Source organism: Ips typographus, linkage group LG8 (genome assembly GCF_016097725.1).
Source record: "Ips typographus isolate SLU linkage group LG8, UJ_Ityp_2.0, whole genome shotgun sequence".
Taxonomy (NCBI): Eukaryota; Metazoa; Arthropoda; class Insecta; order Coleoptera; family Curculionidae; genus Ips; species Ips typographus.
The window spans coordinates 5,018,770-5,031,133 of record NC_138429.1 but is presented as its reverse complement, the minus strand read 5'-3'; the positions used below and the strand labels follow the sequence as shown (position 1 = coordinate 5,031,133).

The 12,364-nt window shown below is 33.6% G+C and overlaps 1 protein-coding gene and 1 long non-coding RNA gene across 2 annotated transcripts in view; one reads left to right on the top strand and one right to left on the bottom strand.

The window, feature by feature from the left end:
- LOC145732923 (uncharacterized) overlaps nucleotides 1-9,654 on the bottom strand; it is a 138,866-nt gene extending 129,212 nt beyond the window's left edge. The window contains exon 1 of the mRNA XM_081985471.1: nucleotides 9,365-9,654. The gene's annotated coding sequence lies outside the window, so the exon portion shown is untranslated. The remainder of the gene's footprint in view (nucleotides 1-9,364) is intronic.
- LOC145732910 (uncharacterized) lies at nucleotides 4,503-5,246 on the top strand. The gene is made up of 2 exons (XR_014179074.1): nucleotides 4,503-5,077; nucleotides 5,133-5,246. It is a non-coding gene; the product is annotated as an uncharacterized LOC145732910 (long non-coding RNA).
- Nucleotides 9,655-12,364: the final 2,710 nt, after the last annotated feature.

Sequence of the window (12,364 nt, the reverse complement as noted above, 5' to 3'; positions counted from 1 at the left end):
ATCGGAAACCTTCTTTAAAACTTGACATAAATCAACAAACCGCACATTATTACAAAAAACTTGAAAACAGAGTTTAGCGTTAATGATACTTTTTCAGACACTTTTTTCTTCTGAATTTGTATTTGAAAGGTATTTTGAACACAGAACTACTCTATTTAAGGTGTGTCTTATTGTTTATTTACGAAACTAATAAAAACTTCAAAACAGCCTGAAGAAATGAAAAAAAAAGAAATAAAGTGTTAAGAATAAATTTATAAAATTACAAAACTCCTTGCCTTCATCGGTGTAATATTCATAATACACTACAAACAAAGACGAATTTTGTTTTGGGCATTTTTGTGGACTTTTTCCTGTACAAACCTTACAGCCTAACAATTCAACATTTATTTTTTATTCAAAACATACAGCGTGTTCTGTTTAAAATGATTAGTGACCTAAAATACAAACACTTTTTTTTTCTTGCGAAATATGACCATAAATATGCCGGAAACTGTATAATTTTATATAGCACGATTTGGGTAGTTGAATAGGTATTTAAAAGCAGAATTGACTGATTTTAAAATATACAGGATGTCCTATTTGAAATTATTGAGTTAATAGACTTTGAAGACACTTTTGGTGCTATTTTTTGTTGTTGCATTGTACGTCACATACTATGTTCTTAGGAATAAATATTCTTTAAAATGGGACTGTCCTGAAAATATATGGGATGTCCGATTTTAAACAGTTATCATAAAAATACAGATGATACAGTTTTTTTAAAAAAAGCAAGTTGAATATCTCGGAAACAGTCAGAGTTACAGATATTGTGCAAACTGGGTAAACCCAGTCACAACTGGTAGAGTCTTTGCTTCAAAGTTAACTGTTTTATTTTTGTGTATATGTTCAATTATATTGGGGTTAGCAAGAGGCAAAAGAGTAGTTCAAGACAAACATTTTGAGCATTTTACAGCCGCCAACATTTCAAAAATGGTAAAAATACGAAATTTGCAATGCTTTGTAAAAATCTCGGAAACGGTTAGAGTTACGAAAATTTTGCAAAATAATAAAAATTATTAGAATGACTTGCTGCATTCAGTGGCCCGATTTGACTTAATTAGAACCGGGTAAACGTGATCACAACTGACAGGCGTTAGTTTAAAATTTAGCTGTTTTTTGTTTAGTTTTTGAACAACCTGTATATATAAAAAATATTTTCAAAAAAAAAAAAAAGAAAAAACACGAACATCTTAGAAACGGTTAAAATTACAGAAATTTTGCAAGATTTAAAAAATGATCAGAATCACAATATCTCAGTCAGTGAGGGCTAGGTTTTTCTTTATTTTTCAACATCCTGTATATGTTCAATTATTTTGTGGTTAGCACGAGGGGAAAAGTAGTTTAAGACAAACATTTAAAGCTTTTTCAAGTCGCTGAAATTCTAAAAATGGCGGAGTTACATAATTCTCAAAACTTTAATGCAATTTTCAAAAAATAAAAGAAAAAAGTCGAATATCTCTGTAACGGTTAGAGTTATGCAAATTTTGTAGGAGACCATTAATATTCAGAATGCAGCTGCTAATTTCGAGAAATTAAAGAAACTTAAATTTTGTATTTTGAAAAAACTTTTGTATGCTGAAAAAGTGACTTGATCATGTTTTAGGGAATCTAATATTTTTATTTATATTGGTTAATTTTTCATACATATGTTTATTTTTCAAATTGTAAATTCAACAATTTCAAAATTCCTCTAGACTACCTAGAGATATACAGGGTGTTGAAATAAAATGTAATGCCAAAAGGGCATTCAGACATTAAACTCATTTTGGCATTACACGTCATAAAACACACATTCAGAGTATTTAATCCGTAAAATGAATTGGCAACAAAATTTTAATCACGTAACATCAAACTTAACTCTAAAAATATAAAAGGAGCTCTGCAGATATCGACAGGCATTCATCTTAAAAATCCCTCTATTATTGCTCGTCACATGGAGAAAAAGCAAATAAATTGCTGCCCGGATTTTCGACAGCTGCCAAGCTGAAACAAGATTTGTTCCTGTGTTCAATTTTGCTTCGCAAAAAAACTCACGGCTCTTCGGATTAAACTTAAGAGTGCGCCTTTTCATTTCTAAAATGAACGGCTTAAGCGCGTAAAGCTTAAACTGCCAATTCAGCTGTTATTTAATGGAAAATTTGTTAAATGGCGCTGATCTTAATTAGTTTTATACCTTTAACGTTTCGAACGAACTAGTGAAAGACAAGCTTAAAGAAATTTCAAGAATTATTGCTTTTTACTGTTAAAATTAGCAGGACAAATCGACATTTCTCTGACGAACCCACATCATTAGAACTAGAGTATTAAAGCGATGTTATTAAAGGTTCTGTTTATGACAGCTTTGGTTTCCTGTATCAAACAAGGGAAGCAAAAACGGCTAGCTTCAGGAATACAAAGACTGTGGTAGATTGTTTTGGACACTTTCTTGTTATTTGTGGCTTTATTTTGATAGATTTAGTTTAATTGCCATTACTAATAACGCAGCAGAATAAAAAAATTGAATTTTCCATGTAAAAGATTTCATTTTCAATTAACTTGGCACAGCCCTTCTGACTTTCTCACTCGAAAAAAGGATCGGTATGTTGTTGATTATTTTTTGCAATCAATTAAAAGTTGTATGCACGACTAATTAATGCTCTGTTTTATTTCAAATTAACTGAAAATCACTAATTTAATCAGAAGCTTTTATATAAGTATTAATTGAGGCTAAAAATTAAAATGCAAGACAGAACCCCACCAGTAACGAAATTATGAAACGAGACAGGGATGCGGCTACATTTCAAATTAATTTGGGAACCAATTAAAAATGGAATACTGTTTGCTTTGCGCTATTCACTTAAAACAGTACCCACCCTAATAATGAACTAAATTAAAATTGCCTGTGAGGGAACAGAAAGGTAATAAAAATAATAAAAGCTTAATTAAAAAGAATTGTAGCAGCGTTATGTGAGACACAATCAGATTTTTTTTTGTACGAGGGAATGTACACAGGGGATTTAAAAACCGACCACGTTTTTATGAAAAACTTGTTATACCTGATTGCCTTGTGTGTGTTTTACTGTGAACCGATTGTAAGCAGCTTTGATTTTACTCCAGTATGAGCAAACAAATCAATCAGCCTTATTTTTTTATGTAAATTATTTCTTAATGACAAACCCCTTATACTAATACTTATCCCTTTTTAAGGCAAACTTGTTAAATTCTAGCAAAACAGTTTTTAGAAACATCCTGTAGATTACTATAATTTTGGATTCCCATTTTTAAGGTCTTCTTAATGATGCAAACATTTTTATACAAACAGCGTACGGTTTTGCAGATATTTTATTTTAATTTTGAATTTGTGTTTTCAAAAGAGATTCTTGCAAAGTGCTTCCTCCCTACTACTAAATTTGCTTACGAAGCTAGAAAATTGCGTTATTTTAAATACATCCTGTATATTGTCACGTTTAGGGGGGTGGCGTAGGAAGAGAAACAAGATCGTAGCTTAAGTATGTCTTCTTTATTAGGCAGTGAACACTGACCAAGAGGGGGTGTGTGGGTGTGTACGTATAGTGGTAGGTGCGTAAGCCCTTCTGAAGTGTCGCCAAGTCGTCCAAGTGTAACGAGCCGTCCGGGCACTAGAAAGTTCGGACTGTCGCTCGTGACCTCCCTCTGGGGATGACCCCAGAGTTCGGTGATTTAGCCGAGCTACGGTGCATCTTTTATACCAGTCAGCGACCTCATTACGCTAACCTTGCTGACTGTGCTGGTTACTGGGTGTGCACCGTAACTACTAACACGGGTGTGACATCTCCCCCTTCCAATAAGTGTTCGCCCCGAACACTAAAAGTCCATGTTTACAAAATCAACTCACTTATTTTCTAATCTTACTTTAAAAAGCAGGTGGGGATGTACTTTATTCAAACCAACAATTATTACTTCTTAAAACTAAAACATGTTACTTATTTGCTAAAAAAGGGGTGGGGAAAGCTTTATTGAAAAAATATCTTAACTACTTCTACTTCTCGATTTTTAGACGTTGCCATGTTTGCATACTCAAAAACAATTATTCCTTTCATTGGGTCCCCTTTCAACCTTGTTGTTGCGTCCATCTTCTTGCCTTCTCATTTAAGCGTACATTGTTCTAAGCGGAAATCCATCGCTTAGCTTCGACATCTTTGGTCCATTGCGTGCTCTCTTTTTAGCACACGTTGCTTTGGACTACTCTACATCGTCATTTCTAAGCCCATCTGGAGAACCTTCTTCAGCCCTTCATTTAAGGGACTCTGGGTGCACGCGGCTGTAGAACCGACGGTGCGGAACCCATCCGAAGATGCTGGTTTCTCCTAGGCTTGCTCCTCTTCTTCTCGCTTCTTTAATCAGGTCAATTTGTCGATGGACGCAACGAGGTAATTAGGTGGCCCCTAAAGTCAACAATTAATTAGCAAACAAGCCCGACTCCAATAACATAAACAGACATAACATGTATTTATAAACAAAACACCTTATACTTGCGCGATTTTGCTACCTCAGCAAAGTACCTAGGTCGGGAATGGCGTCACTGGTCTAGAAATCGAGATATTGTTATTGCATTAACTATACATACACTTATTTTATGAAACCTAGTTATCAAAAGTTTAGTTTTATCTTACCCAATACACTACAAACTAAAATGTGCTCCTATACACTAAAATGTTTAGGGCAACCTACAGGCCGCTCTTGATATAGCCCTACTCAGTTCAAGCAACTGCGGACCTGCAGGCTGGTCCTTCAAAACTCGTCTTGGTTCTTCTGGGGTGTGCTTGAACTTGTGGGGGTGGGCATGGTTGAGTCGTCTTCCTGATCTCTCTTTCTTTCTCTCTCTTTGTCTCTCTTCTGGTCTTTGCCTCTCTTCTTTCTTCTCTGTTATTCCTTCATCTTTTTCCCGTGATTTAATTGGCTTCAATTGGCGAGGGTGTGTCTATCAATATGAAGATTAATAGACGGGGATTGAACGGGGCGCCTCCACCATGTCACGTTTTGGGGGTAGCGCAGGAAGAGAAACAACAACGTAGTACAAGTATGTCTCCTTTATTTTATTCTCAAGACGATGCTTAACCAAATCTTACCCCCAGATTACGAGGGCCGCTAGTACCGCTACAGGCGGGACGCCCATGGAACACTCTCTACGAGGGGGTGCGCGGGGGTGTGTGTGTGTGTGGGTGTGCGTAAGGCCTTCTGATGTGCCGCCAAGCGGAACCCGCTCGATACGAGCAGGGAACCCCTGTAACCGACAAGCCCGAAGGACTTACTTTATGCACAGCAAGCCCCCTTTGAAGTGTCGCCAAGCGAAACCCGCTCGATACGAGCAGGGAACCCCTATGATCGACACTTCCTAAAGGACCTACTTTAGGCGCTGAAAGGGTCAAGAGTCCCGACGGTCACCACTGGGTTGCGCAAGGACTCAAGTCTGTTCAGCCTGGATATCCAAGAAGGTATCGAGCCGTCCGGGCACTAGAAAGTTCGGACTGATGCTCGATAGACCGACCCAGAGACCAGTAATCTTCGATGGCTTGAGACGCTGATTAAATACTCGTCTCATGACCCCAATTTGCCGGTCTCGCTGATTCGGCAGTGCACTGGGGGAGACCGGGGCCAGACTCGGTAACGGAACATGGTGCAACTTATGTTATTCGTGACAATATTACTACAATTTTGCATTCTCCTTTTTAAGAAAATAAATATGTCCGAACAAGGAACCGTTTTTTTTCCAGTCTCTGAGATATTGGAGCACTTATTAAGTTGTCCTCCTAAACGAGATTACTAGAACGTGTTTCGTCTCTATATAAAGCTGGAGATTTGCGTTATTTGAAATGGGACATCCTGTATATTATTATGGTTTAGAATTATTTTCCAATGCCTACTCAATGACGCCAAAATGTTTATACAAACATAGTAGAATTTTGCAGATATGTAATTTTAAAGTTAAATTTGTGTTTCTAATGCCTGTTTCCCCGACACTTTCAAGTCGAATTTAAGTACAACTTAAGCTAAGTTGAAGTTGGAATGTGACAGTTCAGGTGCAAAATAACACAGTCTAAACGAAACTTATCTAAGCTGTCCTTAAACTTAACAGCCAATGTTGGGGAAACGTACATAAAGGAGGTTGTTGAAAAATGCTTCATGTGTGTTATTTTAAATGGGGCACCCTGTATAAGACTATTATTTTTGATTCTACTTCCCAAACCATAAATGCGTCCTAACAAGAAATATACAGTTTCTGAGATATTGAGTACTAAAGTTCTGTTTGTCCTCTTAAAAGTATACTTCCTATACTTACGGTTTTGCAGATATTTCATTCAAAATTTGAATTTGTGATCCTAAAGGAGATTGTTACAAAGTGCTTTATTTGCCTACAAAGCTAGAAAATTATGTTATTTCAACTGGAACACCCTGTATACTACTATGTTTTTGGGGGTAACTTTTCCAAAGCCTACATGAGTACATAAACATGTTCCAACATGAAACATACGGTTTCCGAGATATTGAGGACTAAAGTTGTGTTTGTTACTTACAAAGTGTTTTGTCTCCCTTCGAAGCTGGATATTTGAGTAATTTTTAATGATACACCCTGTACATTACTATTGTTTTGGGTTTTGCTTTGCAAGGCCTAAATGAGGACATAAACATGTTCCAACATAAAACATACGGTTTCTGAGATATTGAGGACTAAAATTGTGTTTGTCCTCCTAAGATTACTTATAAAGTATTTTGTCTCCCTTCGAAGCTGGAGATTTGAGTAATTTTTAATGATACATCCTGTAGATTACTATGGTTTTGGATTCTGCTTTGCAAGGCCTATATGAGGACATAAACATGTCCGACAAGAAACATACGATTTCTGAGATATTCAGCACTAACGTTGTGTTTGTCCTTCTCAAAGAGATTACCATGAAGTGCTTCTTTTCATTCAAAGCTGGAGAATTGCGTAATTTCAAATGAGACACTCTGTAAATTACTATGATTTTGTAATCTCCTTTTCAAGGCCTACATGAAGACATAAATATATCTGAGAAGAAACATACAGATTCTAAGATATTAGACACTAAATTTGTGTTTGACCTCCTAAAAGAGAAGTATAAAGTGTTTCGTCTCTATTTGAAACTGAAGATTTGGGTAATTTTAAAGGAGACAAAAGCCAAATTATTTCCACAAAGTTAAAAGATATTGACAAACATTACAAATATTACATAACTAATAAACATAAATTAGTATGATACAAATTATCTAATTGTCGCAGAATCATCTTCACAAGATTTTATTCAGTCATTCAGGTGCCCCAAGTCATTTGAATTTTTAATTTAGTACAATGAACTATGTGGTTCCTCGTCTAAGCTTCCAATTTCTTATTGTAAACCAATTTGGATGTTATCCAAAATCAAAATTGAAGTATTTCTAACTTAGTTCAAAAGCAAATAAACAAAAACTAATAAAGAACTTCTGTTTGAATAAAACTTCTGGCATTTGCAATTCGACAGGCTTTTTATCGGAAATTCCTTTGTTTATTAAGCTTTATACAGGAAGTTGAATTCTATTTCGTTTTGTTCGTTAAAAAACACTACTTTTCATTAGGGAACATAGGCACTGTGTTATGACAAAGCAACGACTGTTATTTGCAACATATTTTGTATGTTTTAAGAAATACTACTTTATAAATTACATTTAGCCTAACAAATAGGAGCTGCTTTATTATAATATAATGGCATTATAATTTAAAAATACAAAGCATTTTCTACTTTATTTCACTTACGGTGAGGGTAACAACTGAAAAATTTGACATCGAAGCCATTTGCCACTTTAATGGCATTGTTAGAGAAAGTAGGACACAAACGATAACAAAAGATACAAAAATATATATTCACGCTGCTGAAATTTACCTTGTTTTTTATTTAAATAAATGTTTACTTGAAGAAGTGGAAAGATTTAGATTCTAAGCTAAATCGTTTCGACTGTAGAGTTATTCAATTTATTGCATAAAACAGATTCAGTTTTGCGGTAACATTATGATCTAGTTCTCACTGAGTTTATGTGACAGCCACTCGATGAGTTAGTAGTTCAGGAGAATGGGGCTTTTAAGGAAAATTCAGGCAAAGTGCCAGAAGTAATGTTTGCTAATTTACAAGTAGTCGCAGCAGTGAATTTAATGATGTTTGTTCAAAATTCGGTCTTTTTCTGGCCAACGTAGGAAAATACAAAAAACTCAAGTGCTATTCTAAACTTTTATATGACTGGTGTTGAATTTAAAAAAAATAATTTATTTTAGTTTTATTAATACAATAGTAATTAAATAAATTTCAATTTTAATGTAAAAGCTATACAAACTTAAGTTTATGTAATATTTTATAATTTTGTGTTTTATTAATGTGGCAGTTGATGCTAAAATAAATAAAAAATATATAAATTAACGACCTATTAAACAGTAGTAATAAACAAATAGTAGATTGTACCTGTGTATGTGACCTTTGATAGTTAATATAAGCAACAATGTACTTTCTCTAAGTTCTCCAAACTATACAAAAAATACTATTTATTTACTATGTAATGTACTCTATTACTGAGGGATAACATTCAATAAGTATGAAATTAATATTGGTATAATCGCTCTTTTACCTACTTGCATTATTTGTAACTTTTATTGTTATCAAAACAATGAAAAATTAATACAAATATTTGAACGTCCAAATAATTTTTGTGAATTGGATAAAGAAGAATTAGAAGGAAGAGTTATAAGGTTGAATTTACTGTATTTTAGTGCATGGAATTGAACATTTTTCGATGAGAACAAGCGTATTTTTTATTTTATTTATTTTATTCTAGAAACGAAGAAAGAGAGGTCAAGAGAAAAATATACAGTATGTGACTGAGATGTGTCATTGTCTATAAATTTGGCCATATTCCCATAACCCTTTTTGAAAACAAATTTTTTTTTAAATAAAACTGAACCCTGAAGTATTATAAATGCCATTTTTGGCAGAAATAATCATGAATTTATTTAACTTTAAAAAATTAGTGATAATCAGAATAAAATTAGTATTTGCATTACTATCACCTTCTACAGACATCTTGGACTCTATAATGGGATAAAAGCTTCTAATACAGCAATAAACAATATCAAAAAAAAACTTGAGAAACATAAGGTAAATAAAGAAATTAATTTTGATAATGGTTGTGCAATGAAGTAGTATTTTTATAGAAAGAAATTAGGAAAAATGTTTGTTTAGTTTTTGTAGCTGAATTATTTTACTTTTATTAATAAAATTGTAATTAAATAAATTTCAACGTTAATGTAAAAGCTATAAAAACTTACGTTTAAATGGGTTTTAAATTTTTGAAGCACTACAGTATATTTGTACACATAAACACTAAAACAACACGAAAAAACTGTTTTTAAGTGTTGGTCTTAAATTATGACAACAATCTCTTCAGAAAATCCTCACAAAAGCCCAACGAAATCCCGACTCCTAAGCCATATTCATTTGATGATAAATTACATAGAAATGTCATAAACAGTCGCGGCAAAGACACTTTCCGAGTAACGAAGTATCGGAAGACACGGTCCGATTCTGGAACGGGATCGCTGTGATACTGTAAGAGCGCACGCGAAACCGAAAATGAATGGAGAACAACTAGATAGCTCTAAAAGCACAGCTCCAGCAAAGCCCAGAGTCATTGTTTTGGAAGGGGTCGACCTACTGCGGATGCGGAAAAACGTAGTTCTCTGCCCCATAACATTTGCCAGTCTCGAATAGTTTTAAAAGTGCATTTAAGTGCAGGTCTAGACTCCCAAAACTAAAGAAAAGTGCCTGGAAATTATTACCATTGCTTGGCAAATTGATGTTTAAGTGGAGAGATAGACTGAATGTATAACGCGTTCAGGGGGGAAATAAACTAGAACACGTCCGTAAGATTAACGTAACGTAACGTTAATTACTTTCAACTTAACAATTACTTCAGTTGCAAGCTCAATCAATCTCTTCATTTGTAACCGATTTTATCTGAAGAAAATATGGTTAGCAAGATTTATTTTCAATGTTGTCATCTAAAGAAGATTGGTCTCTATAAAAGTACATAATTAAATAAGAACCTTAATTGCGAGTTATTGTTTCAGAGATGCAGAAAACTTTTTGCAATTTGCATTCTGATTCAATGTTTTTCTGTTTCTGCTTTTACATTATAGTAAATAATTTTTGCTACCATGCAAACTGATTTTAACTTTGGTACATTAAAATTAAATTTAAATCTTCCTCCCATCATCCAAAATATCAAATCAAAATTGTAGATTACTACACCAACCACTATACATATAATTTTTTGATAAAAAAAAAAACAAGTTACTAGTGAGTTTTGTTGTAGTTAAAAAATACAGTCCTTTGGTTACCTATGAGGAATTACAACAACCTTAAGAGTGTAAACAGCATGAATAATATAATAGTAAATAAATAAATTGAAATAGTTAATAGTTAAATACTAACAATACCACAATAATAAACACTGTATCAAGACAATGTCATATTTTTTTCAAAATGGTAATACTTCCTGTGGAGAACCATTTTGGTTCTGGATTTTACTGAAAAATAACAATAACAATAATATAAACAGAATTATGGTTAAAAATTAGTTATTAAAATAGAAATTTTAACAACACTTCTGCTATATGGATCTGGATGCATATTACTTTACTGTACGAGATTTTGAAGAAATCAATTAGGTACTGGGAAAGCAAGTAGTTATAAGTAAAGTTACAAAACCAATCACTTTACAATAAGTATCTATGTACGAGTATATTTGTTTATTCACAACAGAATGTTAAATTGTCCATGGGTACATCGGTTATGTTTCATAAAATTTAAAAGTTTTCTAAATTGATTAGTTTGTTTTGAAAGCCTTTAGAAGGTTTTTGACTACTTTGGATGCCTTTCAGAGTTTATATTGTGTTTTAAAAGCGTTTGAAATGTTATTAGAATTCTGCAGAGAAATTGAAATATTATTTGGCCTGTTTAAAGAGCATATTGAGGTTTCTAGACTGCTTTAGAAGCATTTAGAAACTTCTAGACAGTTCGGGAAGTTTTTGAAAGCTTTTAAATTGCTCTAGTAGCATATGAAAGCTTTTAGAGTTGTTATCTTTTGGGTGCTTCTAGATTAGTTAAATATGTTGTGGAACGCTTCTGGACTGTTCTAAAATCTTTTGGAAACTTCTAGACTGTTTGAAGAGAGCATTTGGAAGCGTTCTAAACTATTTTAAAAACCTGACTACTTTCGAAGCATTTTGGAGTTTTTGTAGTGTTTTGGTCGAGTTTGGTAGCTTTTGAAATCATTCTAAACTACTTCAGGAGCATTTGGAAGGATTCTTGTCCTATTTAAAGAGCATATTGAAACTTCTAGAATGCTTTAGAAGCCTTTGTAAACTTCTTCACGATTCTGAATGTGTTTCGAAAGCTTTTAAACTGCTCTAGTAGAATTTGAAAGCTTTTAGACTGTTTTGAAATCTTTTGGAAACTTTAGACTTGTTAAACTGCTTTTGGACAGTTCTAAAATCTTTTGGAAACTTCTAAACTGTTTGACGAGAGCATTTGGAAGCGTTCTAGACTACTTTGAAAGCCTGACTACTTTTGAAGCATTTTGGAGTTTTTGTAGTGTTTTGGTAGCTTTTGAAATCATTTTAAACTACTTCAGGAGCATTTGGAAGGATTCTTGTCCTATTTAAAGAGCATATTGAAACTTCTAGAATGCTTTAGAAGCCTTTGTAAACTTCTGCACGATTCTGAATGTGTTTCGAAAGCTTTTAAACTGCTCTAGTAGCATATGAAAGCTTTTAGACTGTTTTGAAATCTTTTGGAAACTTTAGACTAGTTAAACTGCTTTTGGACAGTTCTAAAATCTTTTGGAATCTTCTAAACTGTTTGAAGAGAGAATTTGGAAGCGTTCTAGACTATTTTGAAAGCCTGACTACTTTCGAAGCATTTTGGAGCTTTTGTAGTGTTTTGGTAGCTTTCGAAATCATTCTAAACTACTTCAGGAGCATTTGGAAGGATTCTTGTCCTGTTTAAAGAGCATATTGAAACTTCTAGAATGCTTTAGAAGCCTTTGTAAACTTCTGCATGATTCTGAAAGTGTCTCGAAAGCTTTTAGACTGTTTTGAAATCTTTTGGAAACTTCTGGACTAGTTAAACTGCTTTTGGACTGTTCTAAATTCTTTTGGAAGCTTCTAGGCTTTAATAGGAGCATTTGGAATCGTACTACTTTGGATGTTTTACAAGCGTTTGAAATGTTAATAGGATACTGCAGGAGAATTTGAAATGTTATTTGG